The sequence below is a fragment of the Dermacentor silvarum genome, chromosome 2, assembly GCF_013339745.2.
Source record: "Dermacentor silvarum isolate Dsil-2018 chromosome 2, BIME_Dsil_1.4, whole genome shotgun sequence".
In the NCBI taxonomy this organism is placed as follows: Eukaryota; Metazoa; Arthropoda; class Arachnida; order Ixodida; family Ixodidae; genus Dermacentor; species Dermacentor silvarum.
This window is the reverse complement of record NC_051155.1, coordinates 211,648,765-211,670,478: the sequence shown is the minus strand read 5'-3', so window position 1 is coordinate 211,670,478 and position 21,714 is coordinate 211,648,765. Positions and strand designations below refer to the sequence as shown.

The following is a 21,714-nucleotide window of genomic DNA, read 5'->3' as shown; positions in this document are numbered from 1 at the left end:
GCGGTGTGCTACACCTATCTCGATGTACCTTTATGTAATCTATGTGAAATCGCTATCCACAGGTATCTTACCTAATGATTGGAAAACTGCTCAAGTTGTACCTATTCATAAAGGGGGTTCGAAAATAGATGTCGCGAATTACAGGCCTATCTCACTTACATCCATCTCGTGCAAAAACATTGAGCATATTTTATATACCGAGATAATGCGTCACATAACAAATAATAATATACTAATCAAAGAACAACACGGGTTTCGTAAAGGTCTATCTTGCACAACTCACTTAGTTGAGTTTTACCATGAATTGGCATTCGATGTTGACGAGGGAGGACAAATAGATTGTGTCTTTTTAGACTTTCGCAAGGCATTCGACACAGTGTCACATCCACTTCTTCTTACTAAACCTAAAATGTTAAATATTAACTCAAGTGTGCTCGCATGGATTGAAAATGATCTTTCTCAGCGTCGACAATGTGTTGTTTTGAACGGCAAAAGCTCGGCATACGCGGATGTGACGTCAGGAGTCCCACAGGGCTCAGTCTTAGGGCCACTTTTGTTTTTACTTTATATCAATGATATTTCTATTGGTATCTCTTCATGTATACGGTTGTTTGCCGATGATTGTGTTGTTTACAGGAAAATTAAAAGTGAACAAGATGCTGCCATGTTACAGTTAGACTTAGAATGTATTAATACTTGGTGTTCCACGTGGAAGATGAATTTGAATTTAAAAAAGTGTGTTCATGTATGTTTTACAAGAAAGAAGAAACGGATTGTAAGTCTTTACCAGATAAATAATACCCTGATAAAAACCGAACCTATATACAAGTATCTAGGTGTGACGTTATCATCTCACTGATCATGGTCTGCTCATGTGGATGACGTGATTGTAAAAGCTGGTAGGGCACTCAATTTTATTCAGAGGAACTTGAAATGTTCACAGACGAACCTAAAGAAAACTGATTACTTAACATGTGTGAGACCGATTTTAGAATACGCCTGCGCTGTCTGGGACCCCGCGCAAAAAAACTTGATTGATAAACTGGAAAGAATTCAAAACCGAGCTGCTAGGTTCGTCCTGGGGCGATATGGGCGGAAAGAAAGTTGTACTCAAATGAAACAGGAATTGAATTGGGAACCGCTTTCCTCTCGGCGGAAAAAGTTGAGACTAAAGTTTTTACACCTCATATTTAATAATAAGACAGGAATTAGCAGTGAAAGCTACTTGAAACAACCACATTATATTTCTAGGCGTAATGACCACTCTCTTAAAATCCGCGAGTACCGTGCCAGGACGAACTTGCTTGCGGATTCCTTTTTTGTTAAAACTGTTGTGGAGTGGAATCAGCTGTGTGAAGAGCAAGTGTGCTGTACGAATGAAGATTTGTTTTTTTCCCTCCTGTAACCCCCCTGCTATAACGCCTTCGGGCAATGCGGGGTAATGCTTGAATAAAGAATGAATATATTGATACTGCCATATATTTTTTGTATAGACACTTACACCTAATTCTGATATTCTTGTACAAGAACAATCTGGATAAAACATATTGTAGTACATAAAATAAAACATAAACATGCCTTAGCTATGTACCACACACTACCTACGCATATTGTTCGTTGCCGAAGCTTTTTCGTGGAATTCCACGGCTGAACGAAGCGAGATATTCAAGCGCCCAAAACAAAGCCTGCCACACAGCCGCTCGCTCATTCACGGACTCCGAAGGCGATGCTCATGTGGAGCCTCGTCGTCACATTGACGTGCGCGCAGCATTAAGGCATTGCAGCAACAGAGGACGATAATTAATGCACGCATTCCTCATCAACGTTCCACACCTGAACGAAGATATAGTCTGTTTCCTCGCACCCTATCGACGTGTATACGCGTATGTCAGAACAACTTAATGAATGAAGAAAAGGGGGAGGAACGAAAGCGTTAGTAAAACGGGGGAGCATCTCGTGTAGCAGGATAGAACGTACGTCACCGCGTACTACACGAACAGACGGTTATAGTTTCGTGAATGGACGCCCCTTCGTATTTTTTTAAATGCCACTGTGCACTTGGGCGAAGCGCTGACTGATCTCGCCCGCTCGCTTGAAATGGCGTATACGGCCAGACGAAGTGAGATCACGAGAAGCATGCAAAGGGCGGCAGCCTGTTGCCGGGGTCGCTCGTGAAGAAAGCGTGCGCCACGAACCAGGGGGCCGAATTCAAGGAGATTTTCCTTCCTCGGTGCGATTTACCATTCGCGATGCCACCTTCGCAAATATTAATATGTATGGTTTTTTTTTTTTTTTTTTTGAGAATCCGGCCACAGAATCGTACGCAATAGCGCCGCGGTCGCGAGAAAGCGGCAGCCATTTTCGTGTACGCCTCGAAAATTCTGGCTCACGAAACTTCTTATGCTGTCCTCTGAGCGTCGACAGAGACCATTTTGCCAGTGGCCCCTCAATGATGTCACGCGAATGTGCTTCTAACGGCAGAAAAGCTGGTCATTCTGTGTTCTATCGACGTGACGTGGCAATGTATATAGAGAGAAAGAACAAATGATCAGTCATGAGCACATGTAGCACACACTTCGGGCTAAACAGTTCAAGTAACTAAGCTTTCGCGATCGACTCTGAGTCTGCTTTCGAAACTCCCTACAGTTGGCAGCTATAGGAAAATCAATATGTCTGATCTTATCCTGCGGTTGACGTTGATCGCGGTCTATGCGGATGCAGTTTCGAGGAATTTCATTGCTACAGAGCGTGCTTGGGCGTCTCGTTGATTGCTCGAGCCAAAGTTGATTGAAGACAACCAGGAAAGCTGCTAACTAACAACTCTAAACAAACCTTGTAGATCGCAGCCTGCGCTTCACCTTTTCTCTGTGCTGTTAAGCAAAACGCAAAAATGCGGAAGAAGACGTTAAGTGCTTACGTCAACTCCAGTATCTTTAATGTATATGCGCACATACTTTCACAGCCACGATGAAAGGTCGGCAATGTTGGCCAATACTACATGAAACAGCGCACCCTTCCTTATTGTTCATCTAAGTAAGTAATGTCGGGCTTATTTGAGGGCATTCTTCATTTCCTATGCGATCTGTGCATGCAGCTAGCCATCGGCACTATAATTCCGTAGGATCTCTTTCGTTTGCTCATGGGGAGGCAATATGCGGGTTGCGATATCTTAAGACGTTGTTGTCTGCTTTCAAATGAGTGTCTACAAAGTAAGGCTTAGTACGCAGATGGAGATAGGCGACCGATTCGCAGCGTTGCACGTATACGTGGCTGGATTGTCTATAGCTTACCGACCACCTCGATCGTGCCCCACAACAATGGAGGATGCCCACACCTCTCGATTCCGTAGTTTCACCGTGGTGCTCACTTAACACGGTGGCAGACTTTCTTGCGCAGCGCTTGGTCTTTTTTTTTTTTTTTTTTTTTTTTTTCTCGAGGCAAGCCTGCGTTAATTAACGTTCGACAGCGTCGGTGGCGTGACTGGGATAGCCGGCCGCGCGTCGTACGTGCGTACGCGGTGCTCGGGCGGCGGGCGCGATTTTTCTCACGCGCTACCCACCAGATGGCGTTCTCCGCCGTCGCGCTCGGTCACGCCATCACGCAAACTGGGAGCGCCGCTAAGCTGAAACGCGGGTCACGCGCTCTGTGGCACCAAGGCAGGCGGTGCCCCAACAACCTATGCCATCGGTACTTCGTTGGCATGTGGTAGCACCACCAGACTCGTACGTAACGAATTACATGTAATCAATGACTCGTAATCAATTACGTTCGTTGGTAATTTTGTAATTTAATGATTGCTTTGTTTACTCGGTAACGCTCCCTGTAATTCAATTACTTTTTTTCAGCAACCGATTACGTGTAACCAGTTACATTTGTGACGGAACAAGCTCTGACAGGTGACGCAGCTTTGAGAACTTCAATTTGGCGGGAACTACAGTGATTAAAACTTGTACACGGGTTACCTCCTTCCCACAATAAGCGTCCGGCAGCTACGCCTGGATCACCTGAGCATGGCAGGCTTGCATGTTTGCACGCTTCTCTTGGAGGTGCGACCTCTGGGCTTTCTTTTTTTTTTTTTCATATAATAAATGTATCTCCCTCTCTTCTGGAAGCACTTATAGGCGGCCTTCATAGGGCCCACTGCTCAATTCTTCTTCGCATTGTGCAGTCTATGCCTTCTTAGATATAGACATAATATTTTGTCAGGTAAACTCATATTTTTCTATCCGTTTGATATGACGTAACTTAATATACACCTATGTTTTGTGATTGAGGAGATGGGAAACAGAGGGGCTCGATTTTTGTTAATCGGGACGATGTGAAGCCAGCAGGCAATGAAGCCAAGGAAAGCATAGGAGTAATTAACTGTGGTTGAAATAGAAAAATGTAGAAAATAATGAAGAAAAGGGGAAATGAAAGTGGACGAAAAGATAGACGAAGCGACCATAGCGATGGTCACTTCAGACCTCTGGCCCTCTGGCGAACGCCTTTCCCCTAGCCCCAGCAACAATGAAGCGCTGCTCTTCATAGAGGACACAGACACGAGCATCACGGCATTGAGTAACCGCAATTGTTTGAGAAAGGTGTTCGTACGTTACTGCGCAGCCCATCTCTCCAGCGGGCAGATTGCGCGAGTTTTCAGTGTCGCTGCCAGATATGTTCACAAGAAAACGAAGGCCCGATTACCGAATAATTTTTTTAAGTAATACTTACTGAAAATAAACAGCGCGTGGAGGGCTGCAGAGGACGCATTGAAAGGGTCAGGCCAGCTCGTTCTATTTACTGTAGTTGTGTGATATGTTCATAGACGTAGGGAGGAAAGTAACGCTAAAATAATCGATTACACTTTAGTAATTGCTGAATTACTTTCGTGTAATCGTAATCAATCACATTTTTGAAAGAAATAATCGTAATTGTGATCGGTTACTTTTTTTTCTGTAACGTGGACAAATCTGAGCACCACGATGAAAAGAAAAGAAGAAAAAATAGAAAGAAATGGCCCTGAATTTCGTTCCCAGCGGAGGATAGGCCGGCTTTCCGCAAGGAATGGAGCTCAGCGTTGCAAATACGTACGCCAGAGAAGTTCCGAACTCACCCTAATTTCCTGCCGGATGGTATACGTCCGACTTCGCTGCCTGCCTACAGTCAATGCGCATTACCAAAACGAGATCTCAGCACCATTACTGCAGCCAGAAATGAATACGATCAATGCTGTTCATTTGCATAACAAACTATAGGGCCCTCCGCCGCGCCCTGCTAATCGAAACTGAGCGCTGAAAGATAGCGGCAACTATTAAACAAGAGGGAGGGAGGGGGGACGTATTTTGCGAGTACAGAGTCGTTTTAAACATCATCATCATAATTTATTATTATCATTGTTATTATTATTATCCTTTCCTATCTTAATGTATTTCCTTGCCAAATCTGCAGAGCCATGTCCCACAAACCGTTATTGACTTAGACGGGCCCGATTATAACTGTACATCTATGTTATGACAATGAAGAAATTATTATTATTATTATTATTATTATTATTATTATTATTATTATTATTATTATTATTATTATTATTATTATTATTATTATTATTATGTCCACTGCAGGACGAAAGCTGCTAACTGCTATTGTCGACTTTTTTTTTATTATTCGTAAGTCCGCTTTGCCACCAACATTCAGAATTTTCCCAAATAATGACTGCACCGGTCATCGCTCAAATGAAGACGAAGTTTACGGTCTTCATTACCTAAAACACGGACGCGAATAGCTTGTCAAACTGTCTTGCGGGAAAGCTATAGTTTCCCGTCATTAGGAAATCTGCCTTTGCTTCAGCCGACTCCCATGCTTGCAAAGTTCCTAATCTCACGTCAACAGCTAATCTTCGGCCATCCTCGATTACGCTTTCCTTCCCGTGGCAACCCATTCTGTTGCTCTAATAGATTACAGTTAGATCTGCTCTACGCATTACATGAACTGCTCACTTCCAAATATATTCCTCTTAATCTCAGCTAGAACATCCCCTACACTCGTCCACTCTCTAATCCATCATGCCCTCTACCGGTCTCTTAACATCACACCTACAAATTTCCGTGCAACGAGCGATGGAACCATCATCCGCAGCGCTAAGTGAAAGAGAGAGAGAGATTGTGGTTGTGTAGAGGAAGAGGCGCTATTTTCTGCAGCGCTAAATGCCCACAATGTTAGGCTGAACGGTTTTCTTTCTTTCTTTCTTTCTTTCTTTCTTTCTTTCTTTCTTTCTTTCGTTCTTTCGTTCTATCTTTCTTTCTTTCTTTCTTTCTTCGTTTAATTTTTGGAAATTGCTAAGGTTGCACAGCTTTGCTAACCATTCAACGCATCGGACGCGAATGGTTAGTAATGTCATGATAAAGCTTTCACTGGACACCAGGGTGGGAAGCCTTTATAATAAACAAACATAAGGAGCTCATGTACAAGGACAACGTGCAGCTGGGGCCCTGTAACGTAAAACTGTTCAAATCTGTCTGTATTCCAATCTCCTTACGTCAAACTTACGTAACCACCGACGCAAGCATTGGGCGGTACCCGCAGCGTTGTTTGGAGAGCACAATCAAACGCTCTCCTCGTTTATAGGAGGTCACTTTTGTTTGTTTTGAAAGCGAATGAGATTACCTACACTGAGTCGTCTTTTTTTGTTGTTGCGATAGCAATTATATGGACACTTAAACCGGATTTCTGCTGTCGGCGTCGCCGTCGCCGTCGCCGTGAGGTTCCGTATAGATAAAATCTTCGCCGCGCGCCGTATGCCCCAGCGGAAGCGTGCGGGGACGCGCGCTATCACGGAGAGCGAACGCACTCAATCTCCCACGCGCAAGCAAGGAAGCGGAAAGCCAGCGCCGGAGGGAGCAGGGGGGGGGGGGGGGGGGGGTGCACTTCTCTGCCAACAACCGCGCTCGTCGCTCGTCCGCACAGTCTCTTATCTCTCCCACGCGCACGCAAGGAAGCGGGAAGCCAGCGCCGGAGGGAGCGGGAGGGGGGGGGGGGCGCACTTCTACGCTGCCAACAACCGCGCTCATCGTTCGTTCGACCGCACCGTCTCTTATCTCCACACGGCTCTGACCTTTATGCGCCGTGCATTCGCCGCTCAGTTTCCGTTGAAACGATAGACCGCACGTACCTTCGCCCGCTGCCAGCGTTTTGACAGTCGTTGGCTGCAGTCATTCAGTGTGATCTATTCATGTTTGTTTGTGCGCGCTCACACCACGCTTGTTCATTCAGTTAGTAATAGTCGGGCCACATTTTCCAACGCACGCTACACATGCAGTGCTGCCCAGATCGGCAGTGCAGCACTACGGTGTGTCCCTTCGCACGCGCTGCCCACGGTAAGCGCTTCTCATCAACACCACCGTTTCACACGCGCCATCTCGTGGTCATCGAGTCTCTCTTCATGTCGGTCTACTTACGCCGCAGCACACCTGCTTACTTAATCAGCTCATGTTTACTACAATTCATACTGCTACCAAGGCCGCTCACCTTACTTCGTATGACATTGCTGTGTTGCTATCGCATTCATTGCTTCGCCCTTAGGGCGAAACTGTGACATTTTTTTTGGCTGCCAAGAAGCCAGAAGCAATCTGAAGTGGAGAGGGTTTCGGTGGGCCCGAGCCAGCGCAGTGAAAGTGGATAACCGAATGAGGAGAGTATATAGTGTCGCCCTCTGCGATTGGTCAGCTTCCCCTTGCTTAGCTCACATTGGCTGGTCAAAAATCGCGGCGGCATGCAACGGGAGGCTAAAAATGCCTCTAAAACCGATCTCCAGGTAAGAAGAGATGGCAGAGCGATGTCGTGTACGTGCCAAAAGGGCTCGCTAACGTTACACTAGCTGCCACGGAAAAAAATTTATAATACGCAAATAAATCCATGCTTCCGAGAGTTTCAAGTAGCCAGTGCCAGAGCGATCGGCGGGCCGCCATCTTCTATTCCTTTCTAATCGAGCCAGTCACCAACTGTTCAGAAAAAAAATTCAGTTTTGTTCGGCATATTAATGCATCTTTAACGCGTACACGTCACTTTCACCCGGTGAGTTTCCCGGTTTTCTGACGTCGCGTGACAGACAGATGAATTAGTAGGCGCAGCCGGACAACATTTAACCTATGGCAGAGGGCTGATGGAGGCGTCGAATGAGAAATAATTTTTTTTGTTCGGTATAATCGGGCATAATCAGCGTGCACACGTCATACCATATGGGGAGTTTTCGCGGTTTTCGTGACGACGCGTGACAGAAAGCGAAGTGACCGGGGTAGCCCGAAAATTTTTTGCCCAATCGTGGGAGGCTGATTGCAGAATTGCAGTAGAAACAGTTCGAAATAGCATTACGTTATAGAGCTCGTGGTGTCAAACACGACCACTGTCTGTCTTTTTTTCTTTTTTTTTTCTTCCTTTTTTACCGCTTAATGTTGAATACTAAATGGTCTGGTCACAGTCGCGATCGTGATTAGAGAAAGCGGTCGTCGATCCAAAAGTAAAGGTCAATGGCCGCGGTATTTACCTGCTTCGATCGTCTTGCTTTGCATAAATCAAGTTTTATGACGAAGTTAGTAAAAACACTGCGCTGACTTCCCGCTGTTCCGGAAACTTGCTGTCGACGTCATAATAATTATTAGCAGTCGTGTCACGTCAGCCTAGCGCCTAATTACACCTTTGACATGTCTACGTAACAGCTTCTGTCCCGGCTCGTTCAGACGCATTCATTATAGCACCCTCATAACCTTTGCGGCCCATCAAATAAAGCAACTAACCCTCGCATCGTAAGCACACGATTTCGACCTCGTCGGACCATTGGACTTGAGCGAGTACATACGCTTTTGAGGTGTCTTAGGTATTGTTATTATATTTTTTCTACACAAGGCTCGAAAACGATATAGTGCAAACAACATCCTTCAAATAATGGGCGGCGAATAAAACTCACATTGCTTCTATATAAACCCTGCATCCACGCCTGCATTGCCACTCATGACCAATAGACGCAAGCGATACCACTCGCTTCCTCTTTCGCTCTGACGCTGTTATCCTCGCAGTAATCATAAAGATCCCTTGTTCAGATGGAAAAGAATACAGGAAAACCAGAGGCCAATCACGCTGCTCGGAAACAGCATGTACACCCCGTTCCTTCTCGAACCGACCTTCGGCGCTGAAGCCGCTCCAGTGTTTTCTCCGACTCCTGTCCTTTTGGTTTCTGAAATTCCGTCGTCTCTCTTTTCTTCGCCGAAATCGCAACTACGCCAGTCCAAAAAAAGAAAAAGAAAAACGAAAAAAAGAAAGAAAAAGAAACCGGGCCCACAAAGGAGAGGCGTCTCCGCTTGAGCGGTCAAATGAGATGAGAGCACAGGCAGGAGAAGTGTGCAGTGGCCGAAGCTTAATGAGCCGAGCGCGCATCCTTCGTTGTACGTCGACGCGCCCTCATTTGGTTCTTTCTTACTTTTCTGTTTTCTTTCTTTCTTTCTTGTTTGCTTGCCAGCTTGCTTGCTTTCCTTTTTTTCCCGACATGAAATGTATGTTCCTTTTCCGCACCGGTTTCTTGTCATGCACTTCTATCTTTCATCTTTTCTTCGTTAATTTCGTTCCACGTTTTCATCTTCCCCCTTGCTTTCCGCAGTCCGTCCTTTGTTCTTCCTCCTCCTCGCCACATCGCCATCCCGACTCGTTCGGTTTCATTTCGCGCGGTTGCGCGTCTGCCCGCCGGGCACTGCGACCCACTTTGCAGCCGCCGGCAGTGGCTTCCGTATTTTGGATTCGCGCGCGCACAAAGGAGACCCAGCCATGCAGCGCACAAAAGAAAATGGCCGCATAGTTGGGCGAGGGAGAGATTGAGGAAGGGATACCTGGGAAGATCTCCGGCCGCTGTTTTCAGACACGGTGCACTTGAAGCGCGCTCACCTCCACACACGCACACTCACTCACTCACTCACTCACTCACTCACTCACTCACTCACTCACTCACTCACTCACTCACTCACTCACTCACTGCGCGTAAACGTACTTACGTGCAGCAGCAGCAACAGCGGCAGCAGTAGCGGCACAACCTGCAGCGCCGTCTGCATAAAAGAGATGCGCTCGCGCCAATGGCACAGCAAACCGTCCGCCCCCCCCCCCCCCCCCCCCTCCCCCCACACCGCCGCACTGTCGAGCGGCGCTGTTCTGGGCTGCGTACTATAACGCCGGCGGGGCGGCTTGTAACCGTAACCTAGTCTCTGCCGTCTCTTCAACGCGCTCCCCATCCTCCGCCGCCGGTGGTTGTTGCTCTCCGCGCTGTTCGCTCCATGCCGCCGGCCATAATCACTTCCAAAAATCCTTTCTCCTCTCTCGTATAGCTCGTCGCGGCGTACACACACGCGCTCACACACACACACACACACACGGCGGCCGCGAGAGGACCCTTAATTGGCTCGCTTTATCCTCGCGGCCATTGTCGCCCGTTCTCTGTGCCTGTTGTTCTGCGCGACGCTGCTATATACTCTTTCGCGTTCTTGTTTTCGCTTCTGCGCGCACCACGACGCTCGGTGAGGCTCCCGGCTATAGGTGCGTGCGTGCCCTTGTCGGCGCGGCGTTGCCGCCTCGGCGCTCGCGCATGACATCCCCGCGTTGATGAGCTGGTTCCTTCGCACGACCTATATTCGGACTCGTCCCTCTTGGGGCCGATGGACACGGCGCGTCCCCACGTCGTCCCCATTGTCGGGAGGGGGGCTTGCCGCGATGTATATGCGAGCCCTCTCTTCCGTGCTCTCATCGTCGACCGCGACTGTCGTCCGCTTGGTCGGATGCCTTCACTGACATCTCCCTGGAGAGCGAGTATAGGAACAGACTACACATCTCTCATTGTCGCACGTCCAACTGTCTCCGTTGTAGCACTCCTCGTGGCAACCCAGAGTCTCCTTCGGCGTCCGCATGGTTCGTGCCGAGGCCGACGTGGATTTTCTTTCCTCGTCGTTTTCTCTTTTCGCTTTCATATTTCAGCTGTATATCTTCGTAAGCAAAGCACATACACAGGGAGGATGTCTGGGATGTTTTCTTAAGGCGAATAGTTTTCTTTCGCCCTTACCGCCGGTCTTCCTGGCGGTCGGCGGCCGTACTTTCTCCATAGATGCAAAGGCACGCGCTCTCGCGAAATCGAGTCGCTGGTCGCATAGCTCTCTGAGGCACGCATGCTGTCGCACGAATGCTTTGTGGCGTCCGAAATTTTCGATGTTGTGGCCGGTGCATGGTGGCGCATATCATCAGCGGCCTTATTTATGAACATTGCTGATATTTCTGAACATGCTGCTTCAGTTACGCCTCCGCCTCCGAAAGATACCACCAAACACGCATTCCACATTTACCTCAGAATCCCTGACATACACAAAAAGTCTGATATGCCTGTTTCGGCCATATTCCAATTGGCTCAGTCGCACATGTTCAAAAGATTTCCAGATTGACTTCAAGTATTTACAGATGCATCTGTACACCGCGACGGCCAAGGCGTCTCTGCAGCTTTTTTCTGCCCTTCGACTCAAGTACGACGTATATTTCATATACCCCATCCAACCTCGTCAACAACTGCGGAGCTAGCAGCAATAATTGTTGCAATGAAATACGTGCAAGAGGAGTCAACCACGCCGAAGATTGTCATCTTTACGGACTCCCGCGCTGCACTTAGCAGATTACAACGCAGTCAGATTGATTGCCCAGTTGTGCGCAGCATTACTGACTCTGCGAACAAAATTTCATCTCGTAGGCTATCTCTCGTTGCCCAACGGATACCTTCACACGTAGGGATCACCGGAAATGAAAAGGTTGATCGGCTGGCTTCAACTTGCACTCATAACTACTGTGCTTGCCCTGAAATTTTCTACAAACTTGATGACGCTCGTCTGCTGATTCGTCGCCACCTGCTCAAGCAGCATCCAGACCAGCGCGTCGCAAATGGAACGTTCCCGCCGCGTGTTCGCGGTCGAGGCTTGCCTCGTCGCGCTAGAGCACAACTACTCAAGCTAAGGGTTGGCTGTGTTAATGTGCACGAACGTTTACACAGACAAGGACGTGTGACTAGTCCATCGTGTACGTCTTGCGGTGGCTGCGAGACACTTCAGCACCTGATATTGGAATGTCCCGCTTTAATTCAGTGCGCTGCCCATGTCACTAGTGAGGGACTATCATCTCCTTGAGCTGCGGTGTATGGTCCGTCTTTCATTTCCCCTTAACCTTCGCCCCCAGTGCAGGGTAGCAAACCAGAATCTTTTCGGGTTTACCCCCCTGCCTTTCCCACCCCGTTTCTATCTCTCTCTCATTAGACGAATGCTTGTACCTCAGTGGTTGTGCGTCTCGACGCGATCAGGCTCATCGCGCTCTCCTCATGAAGTCATGCCGTCTACTAAAACATCTCGATGACAATTTGCGCTACCATCATCAAACACCGTTATCAACGCCAGCAGTATGCTTCGGAAGTATTGCTAGTCCATTTGACTTCCGCGTTCCACATAAACTATACCCTTATACTTTCCTAATCATTTCCGGCGGTTTCTGCAACAGTTTCTTTCTTCACTACTAATACTGAAATAAAATTATGAAAGGAGATGTAATTGCCGGCTGTATAGTGGTGACAGCTATTCCTTCTCACTCAAGAATATAAAGGCAGCGAAAATTTCCAAATTAAAAGCCTATCATATTGGTTCCGGCTCGCATCCTCTTGCTGTCAGAAGCCACTGGGTTGGTTTTCGTGTCGTCGGTCGCAGCTATCATAATGCTTACTTGCCACAAAAAGTCGCCAAAAACAAGCGAGACTTAATTTGTCCCCATCTACAGTTTTGGTCTTACTTCTTACGGGGGTGAGAAACCCTTAAGCGTGTAAAAATTTGTGCTGAGGCTTTGTGATGGCCTCCGGTATGGAAAAGTTGAGTATACGCAAGTCTGTATCCATCCGCCGCCGTCTGTACAGGCTTACGGCAGTGTTGGTGATCTTTTCTCGAACAGAGTCGATCAGTCACGAAACAACACTGTCCATTTTTATCGAAAATCCGCCAAGTGATGACGATGACTTTCTCTGAATTTTGTCTTTAATGTTTTAATTGTCGACCTCTAGGCGTCTTCCTTGCTATTGTTTCAAAACTGTAGCTTTACTTAGCTCCTATATACCGAGTGAACAGTCGGAACGTGAAAAGGAAACACAACACCCTACATTTCCTAAAACGATATTGTATTGATTTCAAGGTATCGCTTTCCCTATAGAAAAGCAGCTTTCACGTACCCAGATGGCTCACTAATAAGCTCTTCGATGTATTCTTTTAAAAGTATCGACAAATGGAGCCGCGTATAAGGGTGAGACATTGAACTTCGCGAAAGTGCCTTGAAGAATTTTAGCGGGGCAATTCACTGGGGATATTCACCTCCCAAGAGCAGTCGCTTAAAAGTTGCTAAGAGTTCAAAAAGGCGATGATGTCGTTAAACGATACTAAAAACTTACCACGTATGGCGACTTTCTCGCTAACTTGCCAAAACTGGCTTACGGTACAGGAAACTTATTTGTCATCGGCGCGCGCTTTCGTTTTCACACTCGTGACCGTGCCTGTGCTACGCGCACCCGATGCTACAAATTTCTCTCCTTATCTCGTATGTTGCAGTCCGACCCGTTTTAACGAATATGCTTATGCGCAGCAAAACTGTTCGATATAACGGGTAATTCGACATACCCAAAGTCGCCTATAACGAAGATAAAGGAACTTTAGTGGTGCGTTCGTTACATACGGATTTGTCATTTCCAGTAAAGAAAGGAAAGCCAGAATAAAAAATCACTTATTGCAACCAAAACAACGCTTAGCAGGCCGGTATTTTGTTGAAGAAAATGTCTTAATTATCGAGCTACCCCCCCCCCCCCCCCCCTTTTGCCGTATTGGCTGTCTGAGTTTCTAGCCTATTCGCGGGCCGATCCCTAAGATAACGCAGTGTAAAATTGTGGACCGATCCCGAAGATAGTCCAGTCTAAAAATTAAACTAGGCTGATGCTACTCCTACTCCACCGTGCGCACTCATTCCGCCCGCTTGTCAGCCCCCAATTTGCTCAGACAGACATTAGTTTTCATCAACTTCAACTAGATGTTGAATCTTCCAACTTTTTTCTTTCTTTCTTTTTTTTTTTCTTGAGTCTAAAAGTGTTCCTCAGCGTCGCTAAGAATGGCGTTCTCGATGCGTGAGGTTGTGCAAACCTGCTCCATGTCCACTTCCCTCAATAGGGAGAAATTTATTTACAGAAAGGCAGATATGTCGGCCTGAGCTGTAACTTGCTTTGGCCTGCTATATACTCTACATTGGGGAAAACGGACGGCGAGGAAAAGGGCTGATGGTGATGATGATGATGACGACGACGACGACGACGACGATTATTATTATTATTATTATTATTATTATTATTATTATTATTATTATTATTATTATTATTACTATGATGATGATGATGATGATGATGATGATGATGATGATGATGATGATGATGATGATGATGATGATGATGATGTATGTCCACGTAGTACCGCCACAACACATCCACTGCAAAAGTGCTCCCTCAAGCGAAGGGCGAGGCGGCCCTTTCACTGGCAGTGGACGCCAGAATTCAATATGCGCAACGTTCAGTTCGCTGTGAAGGAGTTATTTTACATCTACGAGTATCGGTCTGCAATTTTCGCGTGCTCGATATAGGGAATAATTTCCTTTATCCGGTTTCGACTGTATACCTTCACACCTGACATTTAAGGAACGACTGCTCAACTATAGGAAAACTTCAATTACTGGATGACGACAGATTACATAGGCGTGTACAGCCGGCGTCAAAAGTTTACGAGGCGCGGTATATATCTGAAAAAGCTTATTTCTTTTTTTTTTTTAAAGGCTCGCAACCTAAATTTCAGAATCGTCACGTGTACCATAGGGTAGGCGACTGTACTGTTCCTTGTTGTACTGTTTTACTGGCTGCAGATGTAACTGAGCTGAAATGCGGCTGTTCCTGAAACTCGCATCCCGCGAACACTTGACATGGCGTTGCATTTCGTCCGCCATCGAATTGCTCCATACGCGGGTGCCCGAAGCTGTAGTTCATTCAGCACCCACTAGTCTCCCCCGTAAGATTAATCACACATTGCATACGCACAGCCGCCTTCAATATCGACAGGTACACAGCTTTCAAGCCGAAATTTTTTTTTATCGCTTGAAAGAAGCCAAAGGCCCTTCAGCCTCGAAAAGACCATCGGTTCATGACCAACATATTCATTACAAAGGAGAGCGCTAATGGCCCACTAGGGATTTATGCAAGCGAGGCGGTATCCTCGGCAAATATCAAGTAGAGTTTCTATTGTCTACGTATCGTAAGCCCAATCAATGTGTATTATTTGGCCTGCCTTTGTTCCATTCTGCGCCTGACTTCATGTCTCTTCCTGCGTCCATATACCGTGTTTTCTCCTGTGCTTTAGTATATTTATGTGGCTCGACTTTACACTTCAGTGTCTCTTAAAGCGACACTTCTTGTGGGCTGCCTGTCATGTAATTATGTGGCTTAATTTTAGGTCTGAGTGTATTTAACTTACTTATGCGACTTGAATTTCGCAGTAACTATGATTGCCTTATTTATGAGCCTGACTTGTAAAATTGAGTGTGATTTTATGTGATGGTTGCGCTCCCGTCTCTTCATTATATTTATTTATAAGTGAGGGGATGGGGACGGAGGGGGGGGGGGGGGCGGTAGCCGACAAGTAATAGTGTCAACATCACCTAAGCGCTATATATTTAAATGCAGATCCAACGCACATCTTGGAATATAAGTGGAGCGAAGCTTTCGGGAAGCAGTTAATCAAATGCTATAAATTTGCCCATTTCATTCCTGCGTCTCTGGCGTAACAGAAACCGGAGCGCGCGCATGCGCCATCGCGCAGCCGTTCTGTGAGCAATGTGACACACGCGAACATCATCTCAAAGATAGAAGTACGCGTGCGATTATGGCCTACGGCAAGGTTCTGTCTTTTGTCAGCACATCAAGGTATCTGATAGCGATAGGACTCATTTCCAAGTCGTGGGCGCGATTCACAGCAGCCGCCGCAGACAGACCTCCGCTCATGCAGCGCTTTGTTTCGATATATGGTATCGTTGGAGCCATCGGTGAACACACTCTGGCGCCATCTCGTAGCCATCATCGCCGCAGAGCCCGTCTTGCGCGGCACTATACGCTCTTCTTCTCACTGCTTTCGCCATACCCTCCTCCTCCGCTTTCTTCCTCGCGCTGTCTCCGCTATCGCCGTCTTTCATCTGCCGCTGCGCTCCGAGTTCGCTTTCATCCTTCGCTGTGCTTGATCGCTTGGCTACGCCGAGGACGCCGACGCTTGCTGCAATAACGGGTGCCTAAGAGCTGCGCTCTAAAATTGCGATTGAGGCTAAATTGGTAGAGCATCCGGCTGCTGTGCGGGGGGACCGAGATTCGATCCGACAAGATTAGAGATCCGACCCAGCAGTCACGGTCAGGAAATTCCGGGAGAGTTTGCGAAGAAAGCTTCAACGTTAAAAGCCGCTCGTGAAGAAACGGTTATAAGCGTATCGTCACATAACGTAGCAGCGGGCTTTCTGAGTTACCCCCCACGTATATAAATGTTGCTTCTATGCGATATAGCGAAAACTTTCAACGTGGCTCACTTCTAAAATTATTTTTTACCGCGACCGTCCAGCTGCTCCCGCCACGTATGTCGCACTCGTCCGTGGAAATGTTTGCTGCGCATGTTTCTGCATCGTGCGGCGTGCGCGAAGCATGATATAGCCACGGCTGCATGTGTTCCGATCCGTTTCATCGATTTTCTCTTTTTTTTCTTTCTTTTTTTCGATTAAGTAAGAATAAAATGAAGCGCCGTAAAAGAAACAGATGTTGCTCGAAAAGTGATTCCCCCAACACCACATGAGTAAGATACAGAGCCGCAGACAGGGAAGAACAGAAAATGTCATTGATGAAGGTCGGTAGTGGCGCCGGCCCCGTGTACGCAGTCGTATATCATATTCGCAGCTGCTGAGCTCGAAAACATCATGACCACTGTCTCGGTATCTTTAATCACTGTCTTTCTAAAGAGCCGCTCGGTACGCCGCTTGAATGGAGCAAGCGTGCTACGAAAGGACAGCGTATGACTACAATCGATAGTTCTAAAAGGAAGGAAAAATTTTACAGTCACTTTAGCTTACGCTAAGAGGATGAAGGTGAAAGCGTGCGTGCTCAGGAGTCATTCATTAAATTTCTTTGACATTGTCGTTCGAACGCGTTTTTAATTCCTGTTACTTGTTTTCTCCTTACTTGTCTTTCTCTTTACTTGTTCCCTTTTTCGGCCACCAAGAGGCATCGCCACTGGTTCTGCGTGGTTAACGGTCGTGGCTTTCTCTTTCTTTCTCGCTCGCCTAACTTCTTGTAGCGCAGGCAGAATGAAAGGGACACGGAAAGACACATTAGACAAACACACAGCGCTAGCTTTCAACAACATATTTATTTCAAGTTCTCGCAGACGTACTTATAGTCCTCAAAACGTCATAACACACGTGTACATTGCTCGGCGAATATATGTGAACAAAACCAGGATAACCGCACGCAGACAGTTTTGTATCCACACTGATTATTTAGAAGGGTGTCCGTTCAACCCGAACAGAGATAATCGAGCTCACTTACTGCGATAGCAATTATATGGACACTCAAAGCGTATTTCTGCCGTCGGCGTCGCCGTGAGGTTCCGTATGACGTGAACGGCGATGAATTTGTCGCCGCGCGCCGTATGCTGTATGTGCGAGTGAAAGCGCGCGAGGGACGCGCGCTTTCAGTTTAAGTTTTTGTGTTGTTTATTTTGCGATGTGTTGCGTTTTTTTTTTTCTTGTTTTTTTTTTTCGTCACTTGCACTCAAAAAGGCTCTTTTAGTGCTTATTTCGGAAACATATTCTGTTGTGCTGCATTTTTCTTTTTTTTTTTTTTTGCTTCACCTGCGTTGGAAACTTGTTTTGTATTTTGCAATTTACTCTGCTGCGTTGCGTTTTGATGTTCACTTGCATTGTAACCCTGTTCCATACTAGTTTGCTTGTGCATTCATTGTAATAAGTAAACCCCCCTTACTCAATGCCCTTTGGGCCTGTAAGGTATTTTTACATAAATAAATAAATATACCTAAAAATATATACGGAACCTCACGGCGACGGCAAAAATTCGCTTGGAGTGTCCATACAATTGCAATCGCAATAAAAGGCGGAACAAAACAACTTTACGAATTTTCCTCGTGCAAGCCAACCAGCGCTTTCAGACTCTTGGTGCGTTAGGCGCGTCGCATAGCAATACTTGCAGAAAGTGAGCGTGCCCACTTCCTAGCTTGTGGGAACCCTCGGGTCCCATAACCGCCGCACGGGCAGCGAACGTCGCGTCAAGCGCATGCGTGCCAGGGAGAGTTGGGAGAGGGGAAACTTTCCTTCCGCGGGCGGCGCACGGGAATCGCAAGCGCTATCAGCGCCACCGGGTGGGTCACGTGAGATCCCGCGGACGTCGCCCGGGCGGCCCGGGTCTCTTAGGTTCGCCCAGCCATGGTGACTCCACTCTATCCCTTCTTTCTCTCCCACTTACCCCTCCCCGTTGGCGCTGAGCCGTGCTCCCTCAAGGGCTGCAGAAGATAGCGCCAACCATTTCCCTTTCCCAACGAACCACTTACTACTACTCTTAGGTTACAGCGTACTAGAATAGGGTAATGCACTGTACTTCGGCTTCGCTACGGAAGCCTTGTTCACAATGGGGTGAAGGAAAATTCGTTGCGGCTTATGTACTCTTGAGCACGTGACGCAAACAGCGCGTGTACGACTGGGGGAGGGTTCCCTCACGTGTTTTTTGTATCTCCAACGACTCTAGATAGAGACGTGATTTCAAGTTTCTTTCTTGGCCGATAATTCTTGACTTTTCCCTGTCAATCTTCCTAGCTGATGATGAAAATGGAAGTTACAGGACGTGTTCGTCGCCGAAATTCACTGCGCGTCTCTCATCGTATACTGTGGCGCTGTGGCGAGTCTCCACAAGGTCAAGCACGTCGTGTCTTGTGATTCAACGCGTTTTAATATTGAATAAATGTTCCGCTTGCACATAGTGTCCACCATAATGGCTGAGAGACGCATTCGTCACTGAAACCTGCAGCGCGTCTCTTGTGGTAATTCGCCATATTGCCTCGCTGGATCATGAAAGATTAGCGTACAGCGATTCCCACAGCGCGTGAGATTTGCATACATTTATTCAGTCAAAATTTGTCTCTGCGGACTGTACAGCGGGAGCGAACTATCTAATTTTTTTAGTTATTATTTTACGCCACTTAAGTTGGCCCCTACTAACTATACACGGAAAATGCGGTAATTGGAACAAAACTATCTGTTTCTAGAAATATTCTAAGCTGTTCGTCTCAGAATTTGAACTAAGAGGACATGTATTGGTCAGGGAGTGGACTTCAATTCATAATTTCTTGTGTCCTAAATAATTGAAGGTGTAAACAGAGAACATGGAATAAATAATTGTTTTACTAATCAGCACGCACTTGGTGATGTGCGCCACCTTTTTTAACGCGCTCTCCATTACTATTCTCAATGCAGTGTCCATGATCATTTGCAGGTAGTGGTACATACACACACACCACACACACCACACACACACCACACACACACACACACCACACACACACACACACACACACACACACACACACACACACACCACACACACACACACCACACACACACACACACACACCCACACACACACACACAACATACATACATACATACATACATACATACATACATACATACATACATACATACATACATACATACTACATACATACATACATACATACATACATACATACATACATACATACATACATACATACATACATACATACATACATACATACTACATACATACATACATACATACATACATACATACATACATACATACATACATACATACATACATACATACATACATACATACATACATACATACATACATACATACATGGACTTTATTGAACACTGCAGAGTTCACCTTGTATGCAAAGATTGCTAAACAGGTAGTAGTGACCCAGACGATACGAAACTAACGAGGAGATTAGGCATACGTACAATCATGAGAAACGAGCTGCATTTTTTGTCAGCCAGTAATCTTCCCGACGGAGTTGAAAGCGAGCGTGTAAATGACGCCTTGCGAGCTTCGACATCCTTCATTAGGCAGACGAGTCGCGCCGCGACCTCAACCGGGCGACTTTGACCGATCGGAGAGATAGTGACGACAAACAGGCGGCGGCGATGCAAGCTGGGCCCCGCACTGACATCGCCGGACTTATCTGCATACCTACCGCTGCGCCGCCCAGGGGTCAGCGCACGGGGAAGCGCCACTGCACCCACCGGATGGTTTCGATCGGTTGGGTGCAGTGCGCGCACTTCTCCATGAGCTGGTGACCTGCGCATTTGCGTGAATGAAACACTAGCGTCGTTATTGTAGTCCTTGCTCTTGCTGTTGTTTTGTTTCTTTTTACTTAGAAACATATTAAAGTAGGCTGTTTTCTTTTTTCTTTTTTTTTAGCTGTAGAGGCAAGGGAAGGTAGGCTACGTCAGAGCCGGCTTGTTGTTGTTGTTGTTGTTGTTGTTGTTGTTGTTGTTGTTGTTGTTGTTGTTGTTGTTGTTGTTGTTGTTGTTGTTGTTGTTGTTGTTGTTGTTGTTGTTGTTGTTGTTGTTGTTGTTGTTGTTGTTGTTGTTGTTGTTGTTGTTGTTGTTGTTGTGTAGTAGTGATGGTAGGAGTGCATTTGTACACAGTGTTGTTGAGAGGTGGTTTCTTCAATCCCACAGCTGCCATCCACGTATTTGCATCCTGTTTACAAGAAGCGGATAGTTGGAAAATAGCTGACAAATAGTTGACATATAGCTTGCAGATAGCCCATCAGACCGACTAGGTCGACTGGTGGCATCTTAATTTAGATGTCTCGTAACCGGCTACAATTCTTAAATTGCAATACGTGCCCTAAGTAATTTATTAGGAAGATAATTAGTTAACTTTTCTTAATTTTTTGAATGTTTGTTTTGATTTGTCGTGCTAGTAATGTCCGCCTCTTCGAATAATACGTCTCAAGGACAAGAATTATGCTATCTGCCACAGGCGATTTTTTTAAAATTCCGGAAAGCTTCAAAATCATCACGTACATCAATCTTTTCTTCGTTGTACCGCCTAACCAGACGCGTCACATTGCGCAATTGCCATCTTCCGCCAACTAACAATGTTTGTGGACAGCGGCTACCGCAATTTATTGCAGTGAAAGTATGGAATGAGATACCACGTCACGTAAAAGAAGCAAATAAATGTTCAAGTGCACTTAAAGATACCAGCTCCAGAAAAATCGTTAAACCCCAGCACACATTTTTCATTTGTTCTCGGTCGTATTTCATTTCATTTTTTTAGATATTTTTATCCCCTTGACCTGTCATTAGCAAGCATGACATTATTTCTATTATCATTCATTTTGCCTTTATAATATTGTGGTCGCAGTGTGCGTAGCATTATGCTCTAGGTTATGCTAATTGTATCATCATGCGCATTTGCTGATTTTCTATTATGTATTACCTTATAGTGGTTCACACTTCATGTTTATTCGTATTTATTTTCTTTCTCAGTATAAACTGCATGAT

At 46.3% G+C, this 21,714-nt stretch overlaps 1 protein-coding gene across 1 annotated transcript in view; it reads left to right on the top strand.

Annotated features, from left to right (window-relative positions):
• LOC119442559 (myocyte-specific enhancer factor 2) overlaps positions 1-21,714 on the top strand; it is a 280,845-nt gene that overhangs the window by 112,913 nt on the left and 146,218 nt on the right. The gene's annotated exons all lie outside the window — the stretch shown is intronic.